Source organism: Alosa pseudoharengus, unplaced genomic scaffold (genome assembly GCF_046254945.1).
Source record: "Alosa pseudoharengus isolate Yale_2024_CS ecotype anadromous, Long Island Sound unplaced genomic scaffold, YU_APseudo_1.1 YU_APseudo_1.1_scf_21, whole genome shotgun sequence".
Lineage (NCBI taxonomy): Eukaryota > Metazoa > Chordata > Actinopteri > Clupeiformes > Clupeidae > Alosa > Alosa pseudoharengus.
In genome coordinates, this window is record NW_027468674.1 from 34,838,632 (window position 1) to 34,845,036 (window position 6,405).

Sequence of the window (6,405 nt, forward strand, 5' to 3'; positions counted from 1 at the left end):
CGGGACGCACACAAAGTAGCCTACTGGCGCTGCAAAGGTGAAGATTTGTAGCACTTGCCAAAAAATTGTAGCATTGTTATAAAACCTTTAAAATATCTAAACAATCACAAGTAGGGCAGTTCATCACAGTCCATCCATTGCAACTGGACTGATGAAAGGTACACCTGTAGGCTACATTGTATTTGGGAAAAGCAGAAGGTAGCAGCATAATGTATTTATTTATTTATTATTAAACAAAACAATCCCTGTCAGTTCCATGCAGTTTTCAACAGCTATCAAGAAGAGAGGTCATGTCATGGATTTTTGTGAATGTTTCTTCTTCTACATATGCATAAGTTTAGTCATCTAGTTCATATGACATTCAGCTTTATTGTCAATGCACAAATTAAATACCAGTAGTCTAAAACAAAATGCCGTTTTACACAGTGGTGCAAATAACTGACATGTCCAAAAGGGCCTTCATGAAATGCGTTGCTAGACTGTTCATACACATTTTAACGGGCCAAGTTGAAGAGCTACTGTCCGTTATTGTTTGTGCAAATAATATGCTGATTCATGTTCCCTTGCATTTTGCAACTATGAGTCCATGGTTAGTCTGTTAGTTTCGCCAGACCAAGCTCAATCTTTTAAGAAATCGAAAAGGAATCAGATCAGGTTGAGTTCACCCAGCCTAGTCCATTGTAGGCGCCCGATAGAAATATTGTTTTATTTTGCAATAGAGATATCCACCCACTGGAAACACTTTTAACACGTTTAAAAAGAAGCTCACTAGTTCAGCTTGTTGTACAACTTTAGCATGGACAGTTAGCTTGTTTACAGTTGTGGGAAGCAAAGATTGTAGAGCGCTTCGCGCTAGAGATGTGCGGTTCGCGGTTACAACCGCGGACTCCGCGGTTAAACCGCGGATCGGGCGGCTGACGTGAAGAAATATAATATTTTAATTAAATTCGGGCGGATGAACCAATCAAACGCATCACCCATATACATTAAAACAACCAGCGGATGGCGGGCGGGTGGGGTTTTGAAAATTGGTCTAAAAATGTTGGTGCGGATGGAAGGCGGATGGATGATAAGTTTTGCTATGCGGTTACGGTTGAAATAATAGCCCATCCGCGCATCTCTACTACGAGCCGCTCTAGAATCTTTGGTGGGAAGCCTGCAACCAAAGATTCTAGAGCACTGCAACCGTCGTCCTACTATGGTTGTTATAGTTACCATTCATAAGCATTGATGTGGAACGGTGTCCTGTTATTCAGAATTAAAGGCCACCTGCCAGCCAATCAGAAAAGAGTATTTCTTCTCTCCGGGTGATAACAAACTATAAGCTATATAAGGTAGGCCCTATGCTAGGCCTATTACACAACATAAATTGTCACTAGGCTATGCTGGCGACGTGCAACAAATATGTGTACAGCCCTGCCCTGGATACATCTCTCAACGTGTGCTCTAAAACATTTGGTTTAAATGGAGATGTAGATCACGGGTGCGTTAATAAATCTACATTGCGGCGAGTTGACACATTATTCACTTTGATGAATTTATGTAGTTTCAGTCCTAGTTACTTTACTTTGAGCCATGCTCTTCCTTACTTGAATCACCTTTGAAAATAGAGGATTGAAGTAGGCTATATGGGTGTTTGGGAATGAAAGATGACTCGGATGCTTTATGAGACTTTGAGCTAAATGTTCCAGCCTGGTGTTTAGGATGCATCATCAGGTTATCTTTCAGGTAGCCTATTGTTGTGTATAAAAAGGACACTGGAGGAGAGGTTTATGCACGCAACTCACTTTACTTTCAACAAAACCGAAACTGACAATTTCAGACAAAAACGGCTGCATACTCAACATGCAGCAAGGCGTTACCAAGCGAACACAGATACATGTAAGTGCGTCCTGAACGGATATAAAATTTTCCCCTCTCTGGGGGGGGGAGTTCAAATATGAAAGGTAGACACACAGTCCTTCAGGTAATCGGGCCGTGCCCTCGTGCGCACTGGCCGTGGAGAACACACAGCTGAGGGTGTGGTGAACAGGGGTGTGGACGCTGGGGACGGGGACAAAGGCAGTGCCGATGGTGATGGAGGCACTGGGTGTGCTGACGAGGGAGTATCTTCAGGCTGTGCGTCTGACTGAGGTATGAAGTCCTCCTGCACCGCTCTGGGTGGCATCATGTCCTCACTGCTCTGCGATGACGTTGAAGGAGGTGCTGGTACCTTCCGAAGGCAGCTGGCGTGCCAACGGGTGCCATCATCAAGGAGGTATGTGGCTGGTCCCAGTCGTCGGGTCACTTGCTGTGGAGTGGACCAAAATGAGGCCATCTTGTTCACCCTGTGTGGTCGGCGAGCTCTCACCCAGTCTGTCACCGTGATATCTGGCACCCTGACCCTCTGTTTCTTGTCCAACCACTGTATTATCCGCTTCTGACGGCGGGTGACTGAGGCTGTGCCTGGTGTAAGTGTGTTCTGGACTGCGGTGGGGCAGAGCCTGTCCAGTGGTAGGTGTAACTCCCTACCCAGCATGAGTGAGGCTGGGGAGACCTCTGTGGTTGAGTGTTGGGTAGCACGGTAATGTAGCAGTGTTAGATGTATGGCCTGTTTAAAAGAGCAGCCCTGGGCCTGATGTGCTCTGATGCCATTTTTTAGGGATTGATGGAAGCGTTCCACCCCGCCGTTTGCCTGTGGGTGATACAGAGCTGTGCGGATGTGTCGAATCTCTCTGTTCTCCAGGTATGAAGTGAACTCCACAGATATAAACTGTGCGCCATTGTCTGTGGTAATGGTTTGTGGGAGGCCCCAGCGGGAGAAGAGGGACTCCAGAAAGTCCACAATGACCTGGGAGGTGACGGAGCCGGTAGTGGTCAGCTCAGGCCATTTGGAGTGTAAATCATACACTACGACCAGGAACTGCTGATAGTGGGGGGCACCGTGGATCTCGCCACATATGTCCAGTTGCAGATGCTCCCATGGCTTTGAGGGCCGGGCTAGAGGTTGCAGGGGTGGTGGGGGTTGGCGGCATGCTGGGCATTCTTTTACAAGAGCCTCAATGTCCTTGTCTATGCCTGGCCACCACACCAGGTCGCGGCATCTCTGTTTAACTTTCACTATGCCCAGGTGGCCCTCATGGGCCATGGCCAGCACCCGGGCTCGTAGTGTCCCTGGAATCACAGTACAAAGCCCACGCGCCACACATGTGTCATTCCAACAAGAGAGCTCCAGCTTGACACGAGAAAAGGCTAACAGCTCCTCTGGTAATTCCCTTGGCCATCCCTGCCGAATGTAGGTGCAGAGCTGGGAGATGACTGGATCCTGTTCTGAGGCTGTCTTCAGTTCCTGTAGAGCATACATGGGCAACATACGGCCCGCGGGCCACATCCGGCCCGTGGGCTTTCCCTGACCGGCCCGCGTAAGGTCCGTGAAAGAACAATAGTCAAGAGCCTAGCATAGAGATAATGCATGCAAATCAATATCGTTGTTACATTTGTGCGTGGATGCATATGACGTAAACACCCTCACTGATGTGCTGGTGAATAGAATGTATGCTTCTGCGTCGACACAATGCAGTTGCCTTTACGTCGGCGTAAACCTTTCAAAGTTTTGTGTCTCTTATGTCTGCGTCGCTCACCACCGCAAAGGTTGTTAGAACGAACCCCTACTGCTGCTCGTTGGCGATACGAAGTGTTCATTTCAAAACGTTACTGGCAGATAGACAGTTTACAATCGGATGACCCCGTAATTGTAACCAAAATATGTCTGAGTTTATTTGCAAAGCTTATGTTAGCGAACTAGTATGATGCTACTACCCACAGGTTGCTTGAAGCAGCCGGCTCAACACACAGAGCGAGTTGACCAATCACAGTTATGTGCATAAAGCAAAAACATAGCCTACATTTTTAAAATAGTTTTCTTTGTGCATGTTGATTAACTAATGACTGCTATTGTCTGCTCCACATTTTCATAGTCTAATTCTGCATAGAGTTAATTTAATGATGGTAATGATTTCATGATGAAATATTGCTGAGTGTTGATGAAATGGTGGCACAGGCCTAGGTTGTACTGACTCCTTCACATTTTCATGACCTAGCCTAATTATATAGATATTGTACTTTTTTTATATCAGTCTTTGAAAACTGAAAAAAATTTCAAATGTCAAAAAATTATTTTCGAGAATGAGGATTAAATACTGGACATAGATTAAATATTGCTGTTTTTCCTTTGTCTCCCTCACATTTTCATCTGTTCTTACGACTAGTAAACAAAATCATATGATTTACTTAATGTTATACAAGAACAGAATAGAATTGAACAGAATTGAGTTCAGACTTGAGTTCGGTATTTTGGGTCCGGCCCTCCTCAACAGTCCCAGTTTGTCATGTGGCCCCTTGGGGAAATTAGTTGCCCACCCCTGCTGTAGAGTGACCGTGGACTCAAGCGGAGTGTGTAACATGTGAATAATCTCCCTTTCGATGTGATTGACGCTGGTGGGCGGGGCCTGGGCAGGAACTGAGCGAGAGAGGTCTGCAACGACATTATCCCGGCCAGGGGTAAACTGTAGAGTATAGTTGTATTGGCGTAGGCGGTCATACCAACGATGCAGTCTCAGCGGCTTGTGACCGGTGCCAGTAGAGGAGAGCAGTGCTGTCAAGGCCTGGTGGTCTGTTCTCAGCATAAACTGGCGGCTATAAAGGTAGAGGTGCCATCTCTCACAAGCCCACATGCAAGCGAGTGCCTCCCGCTCCCCAACTGAATATTTTTGTTCGGTTTGGTTCAGAGCCCAGGAGGCGAATGCAACAGGCCTCTCCACGCCGTTCTGTACCTGTGATAGTACAGCCCCTATCGCCACTGCCGAGGCATCACAGGTGACCAGGATGTAACTGGATATGTCAAAATGTGCCAACACTGGAGGTGAGGTAAGTTGAGCTTTAAGCGTTCGGACTGCCTTGGTGCATTCTGGAGACCAGACCCACGGCTCATCTCTCCGAAGCAGCTGGCTCAGTGGGGCTGTTATGGCTGAATACTGAGGCATGAACTTCATGTAGTATCCCGTCATGCCCAGGAATGAAGCGAGCTGGGCAGCCGAGGTCGGTTCGGGAACGGAGAGGATGGCCTCCACATTAAATTGAAGGGGAGAGATGCCCTCAGTGGAAAGTCGGAAGCCTACATATTCGATGGCCGGCACCACAAAAACACATTTGCTGCCATTGAGGGTTAGACCGTGCATGGCCAGGGCTTCGAACACACTTTGCAGGCAACTGTCATGGATAGCAGTAGTAGCACCATGTACCACGACATCATCGAGGTAAATAACAACACCTGGTATACCTGCCAGCACTGAGGTCATGACCTTTTGAAAGCAGGAGGGAGCGGAGCTAAGGCCGAAAGGCATCCTCTTGTAGCGGAACACACCGAGGTGTGTAACGAAGGCCATCAGGTTTCTGCTTTCAGGGTGGAGGGGCACATGGAGATAGCCCTCTCTGAGGTCCAGTTTTGAAAAGACAGTGGAGCCGTGAAATTGTGCTGTGAGCTCCTCAGACGTGGGCAACGGATATCTGTCTGGGATGACTGCTTTGTTCACTGCGCGGAGGTCCACACAGACACGTAGAGCCCCTGTTTTCTTTCTGACCACAACCAGATTTGAAATCCATAGTGAAGCATCAACCGGCTCAATGATACCGGCATCCAGCAGCCGCTGCAGCTCCACGGACACTCCATCCCTCAGGGCCAGAGGAATATGTCGCAGTGGCTGGACGACCGGAGTCACTGAGGAGTCAATGAGGGGTTGATGAGCAAAGGCAGACAGACAGCCCAGGCCTTCAAACAGTGATGACCATTTCTGATGCGGTCCGGCAGTGAGTCATGATGGCAGCCCCCCCTGTGTCAATGAGTGAAAATCCCAATGCCATGAACAGATCCAGCCCCATTAAATTCGTCCCACGTCGGGCCACATTGAAGACAAAGGAGGGCAAGGCCCTGGTGCCATACCTAACAGTCACTGTAATGGACCCCTGCTGCTGTTGTTGTTGCTGCTGCTCATGTGCCTGTGTACTGTGCATGTGCACTGCTTGGCTTAATGATGAGTCTGTCTGTGTTAATTTAGCTGCACATTCAGCTGCACTTTAAATTTGAAATGCAATGGCAACAGCCCTAGCCAGTGTCAAATCGTCTGATTCAAGTAGCAATGTCTCCTTAATTTTAGACATTGTAGTATGCTCAATCAGTTGATCACGGATCATCTCATCAGTCAACGTGCCGAATTTACAATGGTAAACCTTTCAGGTTGGAGACGTACTGATGAACGGACTCACCAGGGAGTTGATGTCGTTGCCTAAACATAAACCGTCTCAATAAAGCACTCCGTGGGGCAGCAAACTGATCTTTTAAAAGTTTCACTGTTTCTGCATAGTCTGTAG